Source organism: Amblyomma mixtum, chromosome 10 (assembly GCF_055824585.1).
Source record: "Amblyomma mixtum isolate Tamu chromosome 10, ASM5582458v1, whole genome shotgun sequence".
In the NCBI taxonomy this organism is placed as follows: Eukaryota; Metazoa; Arthropoda; class Arachnida; order Ixodida; family Ixodidae; genus Amblyomma; species Amblyomma mixtum.
In genome coordinates, this window is record NC_143021.1 from 72,743,601 (window position 1) to 72,758,803 (window position 15,203).

Sequence of the window (15,203 nt, forward strand, 5' to 3'; positions counted from 1 at the left end):
AGAGAATTACGATAATACGGTGGAGACTGCCATTATCAGTAGAACAATGCCATGGCCTTTTCCGCAAAAACGGTGCTGGTTCCTATGCACAAGGAACCCACAGAAGTTGCGAAGCATCTTACCTTCATGCACGGCTCGATCGGTCGGCGCATGTTACTTCCTTCCTAATTGTGTCATTCAGCTGTTCGTGCCAAGAACTTGAGGCACAATTCATGACATGCCAAGACTTGCAACAGCGACGCAAAGTTTACGAACAGCAGCATGCCAGTTTTTTTTTTTTGCGACGCTGAGCAAAACTACAAACGTGCGCTCGAAACATGCAAAACCGTAACATCACATTTGTGCGGTTAGGTTGACAAGCTATGCTATGCTGTTCTATCTCTAGCCTAAAACTCTAACCACCTAAAAGCAGTGTAGTCATTTTACTGTCATCGGCGCCGTGCGGCTACAAAAGCATAACTCACTGCATCGAAAGGCAAAATGCAAATGGCTCCAGGGTCACAATCCACTCGCCGTACGCAATAACCGCTGTTCCGCTGTACAGCCGCTGGGCTACAAAGGCATTTGGGCCATGCAAGATCCGAGACTTGGCCACTTAGCACCAGGCCACTTAGTCGCCAGAACACTAATCAGTCAAATCGAACGGTGTCATGAGCAGCGTCACCAGTGTCGAGCAAGGCACCTGCGCTTTTCATAGCTGCCTGCACCTTCACCCTTCAACACCTTCATCGCGTGCGTATTTCAGGTACTCGATGTAAATAAATCTCTGCATTTTCAATCCCCTGTGCCACATTTTTTTTTGTAACATTCGTGCAGAGCAACCATACGTTACTAAATGCAGATAGATTACGTTTAGCGGAAAATTTAATATCGGCCAGACCGTTAAAAAAGTAAGGGACGAGAGCATTTACACGTTTGGCCGGCACCATGGCTTGGAACGATTATGAATAATTGGGATACAAGGTTTTTTTTTTCGCACTTAAAACAAAATATAGCCTAAATGCAATTACAAGTGACCTGTTGCTCTTTGCGGTTCTACAAGGCGTTCAACGTACCAAAGCGACTCGGGCTATGAGGGACGCCGTAGCGGACGGCTCCGGAGAATTCCGACCACCTGGGGTTCTTTAACGTGCACTGACATCGCACAGTGCACGGGCCTCTAGCATTTCGCCTCAATTAAAATGCGACCGCCGCGGCCGAGAACGAACCCGCGTATTTCGGGTCAGCAGCCGAGCACCACCGAGCCATCGCAACGGCGTGCAAGTTTGCATTTAATGACTAAGACAAAACAAAAGCAATGAAATGCTTCCTACGAATTAGTTCCACAAGACATGGCGAGAGGCTGATGGGTTACATGGAGGAATGGAAAATTTCCTTCCTCCATGATGTGAGAGAAAGACGTTTCTACAAATCAACATGATTGAACAAAGTGTACCCTTAATGAGGTAACATCTCCCTCTGTATCCTGTTCCTTTTATGCTTTCAGTTATATTAACCAGAATATCAACTCTCCTTGAAAGCACAGTGCAAGTATGCATAGGCTCCGACTCCAGGGGGGCTGGAGGTATTTACTAAGGTAATCGCTAATAGCGTCAGGACAACCTTAGACTTCAATCAACCAAATGATCACGCAGGCTTTCATAAAGGATTCTCGACAATAGACCATATTCACACTATCAGTCAAATGATAAAAAAATATGCACAATATAACCAACGTACCCTTATATATAGCCTTCATTGGTTACGAGAAAGCATTTGGCTCAGTGGAAACCTCAGCAGTCATGCAGTCACTGCAGAATCGGGGTGTGGAAGAGTCTTATGTGAAAAGACTGGAAGATATCTATAACAACTGTACAGCCGCCATAGTTCTCCATAAAGTCAGCAATAAAATTCCAATGAGGAAGGGTGTCAGGCAGGGAGACACGATCTCGCCAATGCTATTGCCCGCCTGTTTACAGGCGGTGTTCCGAGGCCTCGGTTGGGAACAGGTGGAGATAAGAGTTAATGGAGAATACCTAAGTAATCTGTGATTTGCTGATGACATTGCCATGCTAAGTCACAAAGGAGATTAACTGCAAAGCATGATGAACGAGTTAGGCAGGCAGAGCAGAATTGTGGGTGTAAAAACTAATATGCAGAAGACCGAAGTAGTGTTCAACAGTCTCACAAGGAAACAGCAGTTCAGAACTGGTAGCGAGGTGCTGAAAGTGGTAAGGAAATACGTCTGCTTAGGGCAGGTAGTGACCGTTGATCCGGATCATGAGAGGGAAGTGACTAGAAGAATAAGGATGGTGTGGAGCGCATATGGCAGGCTCTCTCAGATACTGAATGGCAGTCTACCAATATTCCTTTAAGAACCGAGTGCTTATTTCAGGCAGACAAGGCACAAAAATACACAAACCTGCCCTATCTTGGACACTGATTGTGCCCGCTTCTTGTGCCTGCGATGGCGCAAGTTTGACAGCACGGCTGCGTGTGTTTCACACACAGCACGTTTTCAGGTGCAAAAAAACGTTTAATGTCGGCCAGGTTTCAGACCGCATTCAAAACAAACATTTTGTTGATGGAGGCGCTGGCCGCAAGTTCAGAAAAGTGTACTTCATCACAAATCTGCGAATCGAACATGTTCACGAACATTTTTTTTATGCTGCACTTAATGCTTCCTGCAGTTATTTTCTCAAGTCCACCAAGCATGAACAAGGTTTGAATTCACATTTGCTAACAAAGAGTCTGTTGCCACAGTACATACTCTAAACTGTTGCACTTCAAGCCAGATGACATGATTTTTTTGGCCCTCTTCGCCAGTGTTGAAATGCGTATGTTTTAGACGTGCCTTTATCCGGTAGTCAGTTGGTCATGAAACAAAGTTCACAGTTAGCTCACCTAGCTGCGCACGTAATGCCTGCTCATATTTAAAACAGCCAGTGCCAAAGGCTCAATTTGTCAGTGTATTGCATTCTCAGATCTCTAAATGTGCAAATTATACAAACAAAAGAAAAATGTGCCATCTACATGAAAACCTAAATTACAAATCAATTCCCGCATTGTACTTCCATACAGTTTCACAATGCCATGACCAGTACATAAACCTGATTAAATTGAGTGGCATCTATGCCCAAAACTTTCAAGTTTGAAGCCACAACAAGTCATCCAGAGGTCTTAAATACAATCAGTCACCAACTAAAATCTAGCCTAAAACTATAAAATGCCAACAAAGAAAAAATGCCAATACAGTAAATCTCATTAATTAGGAAAACCGGATAATTCAGATGGATGGCGGGGTCCCGCCAAATGCCCATGCAAGTCTGTGGCGTCAGACGCCAGTTAATTTGGACGGGCTTCCGACAGGGAGCCATGTCAAGGAATGGCTGGCAAAAAATGCAATCGTCCAAATATCTGCAAGCCTGACTTGCATGGTACAATGCTGCCCACGCATCTTTGACTTGCACGCAACGGCCAGCATGACATTAGAATAGTCACGCCGCATAGGCTCGCTTTCCCTTTTCTGAGCTTCACACCAGTGTGACGGTGGCTACGAGCATATAGCTATGCACTGTTTTGGACACTGTTTGGCTTGCCTCTGGTCCTTTTTTTTCTTTTGTTTTTTCCAGAAAGCGCTTCACTGTTCTAGTATCTGCATTTTCCTCACTTCCACCAGCATGGTTCTTCCATTCTACCCGTGCGCCAAAAATGCACGCTTGTCCTGAGCTGTTCGCAACCAGTACGGTGGAGCCTCCTCACATGTGACGACTACGCTTGCGGGGAGACTCCCGTGCCACTGCATCGCACAGTCAAGGAGGCCTCGACTATTCTGGAGCAGTTAGGCTGGGACACTCTCCAGTGGGCACACGCAGCGAAGCATTGATGGAACAGCGAGAAATTGTAACAGCCACACAGTTTTCATCACCATCTCAGAAGCAGATGGCCAAGGTTAAGGTTTTCGCCAAATAAATACACTACAATGCAAATGGCTTTTGGCAGTTTTTCAGGAGTCATTAGTTAATTCCGACCTTTGTATAATTATGACATTTTTCTCAGTCCCTTCAAGTCTGCACCAACTGCACTAACCAGTCGTTGTGTGTGCCTCGTCTCTCCTTTGTCCCCGTCTTTTTGGCTGGTTTTTCTTAAGTATAATGTACCAACTAACCCAGATTTCAACTCTTCTGCACTAATTTCATCCTATGCAAGGCACAACGGGCCAGGCATAAGCAAGAGAGCAGCACTTTTTGGTAAGAGGAATGAGCAAGAAGGTAGCAAATTTTGTAAGAGGATATTGATAACGAGACCCCAAACCAAGAAGGCTAATGAATCGAATTGTGTCTGCAGGTGCACGGCAGTTTACAGAATTATAAAGGTTTTATTTTACCCCACATGTGCTGAAAGCAAGTTACTAACGCCTGTCCACACTGGGTATTCCTACGAGCAGCTGAGCAACGAACTTCGGTAAATGTAAACTTCAGGTGCACACCCGGCCGCAGTCGCTGTGGTTTGAAGAGCTAAGGTTCGTTGGTTGCTTCCAATTGGGCTGACTGACAGCTAAATTTCACCACTGGCTGCTGGTGCTCGGAGTTCGGGTTTTGCTCCTAAATTATTTTTTCTTTCCACAGTATTCGCTTGACCTGGCACAGCTCAGGCACATTGTTGGTCAATCTGCCACTTTTGGAGCAGAAAGGCGACACTGGAAATGAAAATTCATCAAAATGGCGCAAATGCAGCAGAAGCAGCAGCAGGGCCACCCCTGGCAACTTCATGTAGCGGTACTACTTGCCAACTATCTATATGCCACTTTCGAAATTAACGCGAAAGAAAGCTTCTCTGCACCCCTGCACCTGAGTCGTGTGTGCCTGGTGCACGATGCAGAGACGGCCAGATCTCAGCATCATGCACACCTCACCTAGCCGGCACTGGGCCTCTTCGATTAACCGCGCTCGGGCAGCCCGCTGGCGGCCCGCAAGTTCGTCTCTGACAGGAAAACGCATCATGGTCACGTGGGCTGGCGGCCACCGGAACCAGCCTGCCAACAATCACGGCGGCAAGCAAGTCGCGGATCACGGAGGGCAGATGCTCTCTCTAGCTTCTCTGCTTCTCTCTCTAGCGTTCTGCGTCTCATTGCTACGCACCCGTACGGTAGGAATAGGCTGCTTGGTATCGAAAACAACGACTTGCAGTTATTGAGGGCTGCGTGCCGCAGACTGCAGACCATGCAGCTGGTCAAGCTCGCTCTCGTATACACCGGCGACGACAACGCGAGCTTGTGCCTTCGGTGCTCAGTGTGCTGTGTAAGCTTCAGGAAATCCTCAAAAGCATGCGATGAGCAATCGCAATCTAACGTGTTTCAGTCGACACCACATAGGACGGAAAAACTGGCCGTGCGTTGTTTATCAAATGACAAGCCGTACTCTCGGATTTTAACACGCAATAATCCGAGAGTACGACTTGTTGTCGGATTATTGTCGTCGGATTATTGATTAGGATTGCACCGGTGACCCAGTGGCTTGAGCATTCGTGTTAAGGTAGAAGCCTGGCGCCAGTAGGTAATTCCCCCCCTACCGTGTCGTCTGAAGTCGGGAGGAGTTGACAATGATGACAGCGTGTCGCGCGCTTCGGACGCTCTCCAAGCCCGCGGGGATTGGGGAGAAACCGCGAACAGCCTTGTCGGGGCCGCAAGGGGCCGACGACCGCTCTCAAGGGGGTGGGGGGTCAGTAAGGTCGGCTACATCTGAAATAGCTAAGCAGTGGACTTACTGGCGCCTCTAGAGTCAGGCTCTAGCGAGCACTGAGCTCCGCCCACTTGCATGCACAGTGCCATTGCAGCGGTATTGGTCGGAATTGGGCGAGAGCAGTTTTAATAAAGCTCCGCCCAATTATCGAGGGGATAAAAACCCGCTGCGAACAAAGAGCAGGAATGAGCGCGCGGAGTCCCAGTCTCGGCCGCTTTCTTACAGCCCTTCTTTTTAAAAGCCCTTTTTTTAGCCAGCCTTTTTCTCCAAGTTCTTGTATTCGGTCCCGTCTTCAATAAATCAGTTTTGTCTCAAGAAGTTTGGAGTTGCTGCCCCAACCGGCAACGTGTCGCCGGGCGAGCGTACGACGACCTGAAGTGCTTTACGATCATAGACGAACCGGCCATATCGACCTTTTTTTTAACTATTCGCCTCACATGCAGCAGGTGCGAGAGTTCATCCCCAGTGCCCCCGGGCACTCACTGGTGATACAATGGGTGCAAGCTTTCCCCTGTCCTGGTGCTAGGCTTCTTTAGGGTGAAATGCTTGGTAAATGGCTCTCTGACCCCATCTTGTGCAGATGTCAAACACTTTGTGCCATGGCGCTCTTTGGCCAAAGCTGCTCTTGCACCACAAATCATCGTCCTCATCATGTTCAGTGCTCACAGGCATCTGCTATCTGTTTTCTCACGTGGCAAATGAGACCGTTGAACACTTGATAGTTGAGTTGTTGACAGTGTACAAGGCCAGAGTTTTTCACGAATTATCCCTGCTTTCTCCAATATGACCGATACTTGATTTTAAATCATCTTATGCAGTAACATGTTCGGTGACCATTCGCATTAATGGAAAAAGCCTGACTTGTTATCCACAAGTGACACCAGTGACTGCTGCTGGCCGTCTAAAGCGTTGCTCGGCAATCTGGGTCACACCAGTGCTTCCTGCACACTGTATGCGCATCCTACGATGTAGGCAATCGCCGATTTCACGTCACTAGTGTCACAGCACTCTCCAGGTGCCTCACATGTGAGTGCAAAGTCCTTCTACAAGTATGGGGACACCTTGCCACCAAAATTTCATGCAAATTCTACAGGCAGCTTCCAAAATGCCTCTATGCCACTACGTAGCCGCCATGCCTACACAGTTCAGAACTTAGGATAAACACATGCACCTTCTTCAGGCCTCAGCTTTTCCGCCTGTACCTGCAGCAACAGCAGGTGCAGCAGTGAAATGTGCCAATGCCCATTCAAGCGCTGTAGGTATTTCAATAAATAAATAAAAATAAAGCATAAAATGCTAGTCCATGCCACACACCTTGTCATGCTTCTTGAGGATCTTTCGGAAGCCGGTGAAGTTGAGGTTCTGGTAGTAATGCAGCAGGATAAGGCTGAAGTAGAACTCACTGAAGGCCAGTTTCAGGTCGTGGATCTTGTCCTCCTGCGCCTGCCGGTCGAAGGCCCGCATGAGACCCAGCCGGCCCCCGCCACCCACGGCCACTCAGCCGGTGCGACTCCCGCTTGCTGATGTAGTTGTTCAGCCGAGACTTCAGGTTGCTGAACTTGCGCGTTGCCTCCGCCAGTTTCTCTGCAGCAACAGGCGGGAACCATCAGAGCCTCAAGCAACACTTCACCAGAATGCTCCCAAGAGGGATGCCACAGAATTGCGCACATGCAAATCAACACACGCTCTAACTCCTCTGAACACAGCAATTTGCGCTCCTTCCTTCTAGCCCCTGGGCAAGGCAGCAGAAAAACTGGCCTCACAGAGACACCTATGATGCTTTCACAACACATGCTTTTGATGCACGGCTCCAAGACTCTGTCTGCCAGGTACCAATATTCATAACTGCAGACAAGGTTTACTATACACAAGGTGTTCGAAGCAAGTTTTTTTTTTCAAAGCTAGCATTTGAGTTAAACTTCTTTCAACACGCTGTAAGCTACATGAGCCACTACAGCGCAGACAAGATTTTATAACTTCTCAAATGGATTGCTCAATTAACTCTTCAACAGGTCATCATATGTATAATAAGTAATGCACATGGAGAACTGAAGATCGATCTCTGTTTGGTTCGATGAGACTATCAACCTGTTAATTCTATATTTTGAGGCTCTACAGAACTAAAGCTACATGGGCAAAAGCCCATATAGCTCCGTGTAATCCATGTCACATGGGCTTTTGACATGAATTTTTCCAGAATATCTTTTGGTCAAATTGCTCTCATCAGAAATGAAGTGTGGCCTGGTATTATCATGACCATCTTTGTTTGCTTCCATCAATAACCTTCTTTTCCATGCTGGTAACTATTCTTTTATGCTGGTACTGCAGATACGAATCAAGCTACGAATCAACTAACCAACATGCTGCAATAACTGCATGCGTTCCATTCACCCTCAGCTTTCGAAACCTCGTTGACAAAGAAAGACACTACAAATTACCATCAAAGTCACAAGCACGTTGTACGCCAAAAGTCATCAGGCATGCGTGCACACACACGCATTAATGACGGCAGCACGTCAAAAACAACACTCGGGCAGCTGTCGAGGCAGATACAACTCCTTTGCAAATATACGTAGCACCACTTTCCATCATATCAACAAAAGTTAGTTCATCTCTTCTTATAGAGTAGACTCGTGATAAATCAAACTCTGATAATTCGAAATTTCGGTTCATCAAACAAATTACAAAATTTTGGTTGGGTGGCTATATATTTAATGCATTTTAAAGGCACTTAATTCGTACCAAGGATTATTTTAAATTGGCCATTGCGCGAAAAAGCAACGGCCAAAGTCAGATATGTCAAGTTTGTGGTGCCGCAAGCTCAAAATCCGGACCCTCCAACCGGTTAACTCAGTCGAGGTCCGAAGGGGGCCGTGTCGATTGGAGTCGCCCTGTTGCCGCATAGTTTTCTTTTCTGAGATTCACTACTGGTGCACATCAGGGAGCCAAAACCAGCTGCGCACCGGTTCGAATGCCGGCTGGCGCGTTACTGGTCTTTTTTTCTTTTTATGCATCGCGCTGTTCCGATACATGTGCATTCCCCTCTGCTTCCCTCCGTGAGGTCGTGTGTGCTGAAAATGCACGGTCATCATGAGCTGCTTGTTGTGTCGTGGCTCCATCAAGGAAGGTCTTACTATTTTGGAGCAGTTCTCCTTTGATACTCACGACAGTGGGCATGCAGTACTCCAAGATGGAGTAGCAAAAAATCGTCACTGCCACACAGTTTTCACTAAAAAGCAGATGACCACTGCTTATCTTTTCATCACTTAAATTTGCTGCACTGCAAAACTGTTTTATGAAAGGCTTTTTGTAACCAGTCGACTATTAGAACATGAACTTCGGATAACTTGGACCTTTTGTTCAGTCCCTTGAGGTCTTAATAGGCTTTACTCTATTGGGAAACCAATACATTCCTGATATCTATTTTTCAACCATACAACCCGTTAGAGAGTGCTGGTTAGTAAAGGTTGGTTGGTTGGTTTGGTTTATGGGGTTTAACATCCCAAAGCGACTAAGGCTACGAGAGACACCGTAGTGGAGAGCTCCGGAAATTTCGGCCACCTGGGGTTCTTTAACGTGCACTGACATCGCACAGTACACGGGCCTCTAGAATTTGGTTAAGTAAAGGCATCAGTGCTTTCACCCATACTTTATTTTGTGCTAAAATATTTGGCTATGTTTGCATGGTTAAAGAGTTCTAAATTACTATTTAGACTTTTGAGCAGTCCTACAATATTGGATACTAGGGAAATTCACTACCTGTTACGTGTGGCAAAGCTTCAGACATTGGACATCGATTTTAAAATCACATTTTTCATCACATGCGGTCGTTGCCTTAAGACAATATGCAAAGATTATTAGTCTGTCTTTCAGAATCTAGTTTTTCTTGCACACACAACACCTAACCAAAGCATCAGAAAAGGTTAGGCCCTCTTGAACCTAGGCTAACAGGCGCAAAACTTGCAGTTTCTGCACAGAAAAGCAGTGTCTTACATGTAGGACACTAGGAATACATGGGTTAAGATGCACTTCTGATGGTTCAAACAAAAAATCTCCGGTCCCTTGAAGTTTGAATGAGAGTTGACTGTAACTTATGAGAAAGAAATGGAACGTGTTTTTTTTTTAACTTCACATTTCAAACAGCAGCTAAATAAAACTAAATAGCATTACTGGCTCTGCCACAAGTGTGCAGCATTGAAAGACGGCTCTTGTTCCACTCGGGTTGAACTGGGTGCACCTGCTTTGCCCACGGGAGGACATTGCCAATGCGAGTTACTGGAACAGTGGAAGCTGACATCAGCTCATCGCTGGCCAAACCCGTAAATCGTTACAACTCATCAGTGATGCCTGGCACTCTTCCATACAAGCTACTACAACAGGCCACCTATACTCCATCTCACAAGTCGTTTGCAGCGATCTGAGCCAATCAGAACGGCTTGTGCTTCAAAACGTGTTCCGCCTTGCCCCTCACACCCCGACTGGTAGCTCCATCTCTTGGAAGAAAAGAGCACCAGTGTCCAGCTGCTGCATGCAGGAGACTTGGCGGACACCATGTTGACAAATGGCAGCACACCCCTTGGCGGGGGGCCTCCGCAGTGCTGTGTTCGTGCGGACTTTCTCTGCTGATCTAACCAGTGAATGAAATGCTCACTGTGCTTTCAAGACATCATCCTGAACCACCTTTTCAACTGCTGCAATAAATGTTTGAAAAATAGTCACAACACAGGTTAAATACTTGAACTATTTGTTGTCTTCCTTGGCTCTGAATGGATAACAGAGCTCTGCCTTTCGCGGTGCTGCAAACAACTTATGAGATGAAATATAGATCCATGCCATGCTCTTTTAACATGCCACATTATTTTTAACATTCGATTTCATATTCCTATCTTTGGTCTTCTGTCACCGGTTGTGGCATCCCAACAATGTAAGCCGTGACGATGGACACGTACCAGTGGCAGAGGACAAAAAGAAAGCAAGACAAAATTAGATATTAAAAAACATGGCTCCTAGTCGGCATTACGAGGCATTTAAACCATAGAGGTGTGCAATGCACAGAAAATTCAAAACACATCCTTTACCTGCACTTCAGATAATTCCAGATGACTATGAACACCTCAGTAAGGAAGTTGACTGTACTCCAAAATTTGCTCAACAAAGAACTATTAACGTGCACAGCAAACTACCACAAATATAATGCATTTTAGCACTGCTTTAAAAGGGGGCCAGTGCAGGTTCTGGATACTAGACAGAACCGCTTTCCACACCTCAGCACAAACTCATGAATTCTACATTTCAAACATGGTCGACGAGAAACAAATGGAAACAATTGGTGTGAGAAATGGGAAATGAAAATCAACTTCAATAAGACCACATTTACCCATATAACTAACAAACTAAATATAATTTCTTTTCAGTACAGTATTGCAGGTCACGATTTGGTTAATGTTAGTACATTCAAGTATCTGGGGGTGTCAATTTCTCACAACCTAAGTTGGCACAATCATGTCGAAAATGTTTGTGCGGTGGCACATAGAAAACTGTGTTTTCTAAGAGGAAAGTTGGGGAGAGCAACGAAAGATGTCAAACTTTTAGCATACAAATCTCTCATCCGGCCTTCCCTAGAATATGCATCTGTAGTATGGTCTCCTCGGCAGAAGATTCTTTCAACGGAAATAGAAAAGATTCAAAGACGTGCAGCGAGATTTATTTGTTCAAAATACAGGAAAACAGATTCGGTAACGGAGATGTTAAACTCATGTAGTCTAGAAACATTAGAAAAAAGACGTAAAAGGCAGAGATTAAAAATACTTTACCAAATCATTCACGGAGAAATTAACATCAATAAAGAAAAATATCTGCAGCCTCCAGGTAGACTAAGCTCCCGCCTTAACCACCACAAAGCAATTCGGCCATACTTGACACGAACTAACGTCTTTCGCTGCTCATTCTTTCCGGATGCTATTGAGCACTGGAATAAACTGCCCGCTCACGTTGCTGAGTCTACAGGTGTAGCGGCATTCTTGAATGCACTTGGGGATTCCGTCTAGGCATGGGATTCTTGTGGATGGGCGCGTAACTGATTGTCCAATATTGCTTTTTGTATAGCAGGTGGTTCTACAGTGGTGTGAACTGTATTCCGTTTCAATGCTCTCTTGTATTGTATGCTCAAAGAAGCTTGTTCATTCATGGTTATATGTGCATTTCTTTGTCTCTTCCCTTTCCCTCCCTGTAATGACCCTCAAATGAGGGTTGACAGTATTCATAAATAAATAAATAAAATAAATAAAAAGCAAATAGGCTGCGTTTTGAGATCCCTTAGACATGAAGCAACACACGGATGTGTCACCAGGAAGCAGTTTCTCTTTCAAGAAAAAAAAAAGGACTGCAAGACAATCTTGTTTCAGCAACATGCAATATGCATCCAAAGAGGCAGAATCGGAATACGAATTTTGAAGCTACATGCTGCAACAAGTGTCTTCGTGTTCTCTCCACATAACCAAGCATGTCAGGTGGGCACTGCTTACCCGAATAGAAAGTGTTGATCTTGGCCAGCTCCTTGTCCCAGTATTCGAAGAAATCTTCACCAAATGATGCCAGGTACCTTGTGATCACACTCTGCTCCACCACTACAAGTGCGTGTGCATAGACGCAAAGAAACAAGCGAGTATGATCAGTCACACAACTTCCCCACTTTCTTGAGGAAGCAATTAAACCACTGCTGTAACATGGGGGCATCCCAAAGTGCACCCCTAAACAATTTTTTGATGCGTTCCAAAAAATGAAACCAAAACCACCTGCCTTCTATTGCCACAGCAGCTGACGCAGCTCCTTTTTTCATGGTCCCTGCACACTAACTGTCTGCTCTAATCATACTAAGTGTGCATACCGTTGAATCTGCATGTCTGTTCTTTCCCTGTACTCACTGCATCCCCTCCAGCAATGCCCTCTGGGTTTTGAAGTACTGAAACAAACTCTACTGCCGAGGCCACGCTAAAACTAAACCAGCCAAACTGCTCAAGCTCACAGGCAACAAAAAATGTTGGGCGCTTCGTATGGGTTGCAATTACTAGCTGCCCTCTTCAAAAAATTAATTTCTGGTCAGTCACTTGGAAAATGCCAACAGACTGGCCTAAGCCAATTGTTACTGCCCTAGTTATGGCCACAGCTCAGAAACTATTTGGAAAGTTGACAACTGTAAACAGCTGGGCCTGTTCATGTTGCATCTTGAAACAAGCAGAGCAAAAGAATACGTCAGCAGAGGCAAGGCCCCACACCACACAGTGCTGACTTTTAACAACGCCCGTTTGGATGCACACATCCCGCATATACTTCGTGGAAATCACATTCAGTGGAGCTGACATGAGGAGAGAAAGAAATTATCAGCATGCCAATCCATGATAACAGAACTCTTTCTTGATCAAAGACACCGAAGGTGCGCTCACACAGGCACAACTGGCGCAAGATATTTTGTTTGCATCTATTACAGCATTGCATGGGCTGTGGCAGGGCCCAAAAATACGATGCCTTCCGGGCACAGACTGGACCCAGCCCAGCTCTAGCTCGATTGTTGGGTCAAATCAAGTACACTTGGGGCATTCTACCAAAAAAAAGTTACCAACAGCAAAATGCCAAGGTTTGTTTCTTTCTCTCTTCGCCTATAAATCGACGCAAATGCCAATTTCAAACGGTTCCGCACTTAGTGAGCATGCTGCGCCACTGCTGCATCTTGAAGCGGCAAAAACTAGTGTTAATTTTCTTTTCAGAATGTCCTTTCTTCTGAGTGGCAGCGATTTTTGAACTGTTTGCAAAAACAGCACAGCACAGACGTTGAGAATGGACGCTTCTGCCAGTGTGGCATGCGCCCCGAAAAGTGGCAAACCCAGCGATTTAACTGCGTCCTTGGTTGGCTTTGTTGATGATCTAGAATGACACTCAGGATGCTACCTCATCGTTCAACTTTAATTCAGAGGCTATCGAGACCCGAGTAATGAATCAGCACATGACATCAGTGGCAGTGCCTCCTGGGTTAGTTTCTTATCTGGACGTGTTCTGCTTCGCTCAGTGACCATTTTGAAAAGGTTATTGATGCTACCGATGTCATTTGCCTCATCTGTAGGGTCTCCCCATCATTTGTGCAAAATTTGATACCACCTGCGCTGCGAAGGGTCCATCCGACTGTTTTGCCCAAGCCCAAAGGCCTGAGGGCATGCACAGATGGTTTTACAGCCGGAAAACTGTACAAAATAGAACTTTAATTTTTACAGACGCATGTTAGGAGAACATTTTGGTTATGCCAAAATTTCTATAATTTTCTTTTTCTTCTTGGACACAAGCATATCCTTTCCAGTTTCATTCAAATTTTATCTAAAAACCTTTATTTCGTAAATAAAATTTTACAAGGTATGAAACATTTTAATAAAGCTCATATCATTATCAAAAGTGTGTCAATGGCTTCATTTTAAGGCGGAAGACTTTTATGGCCCATTAGCAGTGAAACCCAGTGTCGTCACTGCTCTCTAGGAAAAGTGGTTCTGAAAAGCCACAATGATGTCACCACCAAAGAAAAAAAATTTCTTCAGGTGCGGGGAATCAGGAAGGGTGGGAGGAACTTCAGATTGAGAGGCAAGCACGCAATCCACAGGCCGCAAAGCCACGCTGTTTCCTGGCGAATTGACATGAACCTAGTGTGTGCATTGCCTTGCGACTGTATGCGGATGGGTAGGTAAGTCATTAGAAAGGAAAGAAAAAATATAAATTAAAAAACTAATGCTTTCGCCTTCAAAGTGCGTAAGAAGTCTCAAGTGCCGTCCATAATTTTTGATGTAGTGCATTACCTCACAGTTCTTGGGCCAAGAGAAGTTAATGAAAACTCACAAAATATGGACCCTTTTCCCACGATAGGGAAAGAGTTCAGTTTGTGCTAGCTTTCTTTTGTCACAAGGGGCAAAACGCGAACATAATCAGTGGGTTTCCTGACTTGCCATTCAAAATGTTCTGAGAAATTGAAAGGATTCTCATCACAGCCCTAAAGCAAAAAACAAGAGAGTTCCAACTTGACACTTGTGGATTAGTTTTACAGATTATTAGCAACAGTGCAAAGGTCAAATAATCGTAAGAGCCTGACTCATGGCACACTGAAAGAGAACAAGTGTAATGGTGCTTGAGCAGCCCCCAAAAACTGCTCTCACAAACCCTACAGGATGAAATCAAGCCGCTCATTTAGTACAGCAAAAGCCGTCGGCAAATGGTGCACCATGGCGCAATATTACACTTTGAGCGAAAATTTACTGGTCTTCTCTGCTCAGAACATAAAACCGCGCTCCTCAAAGTTTCACTGAACGGTCTTTTATTTTTAAAATGTCGCTTTTGTCGACCACTGCTTCATAGAACTGCTGACGCTTTTGTCATTAAAAGTGACTTTTTTCCCCGATTTCCCTTGCACATCCATGATTTTTGTTCTGTCCTTGTCCATCAGGTTCGTTT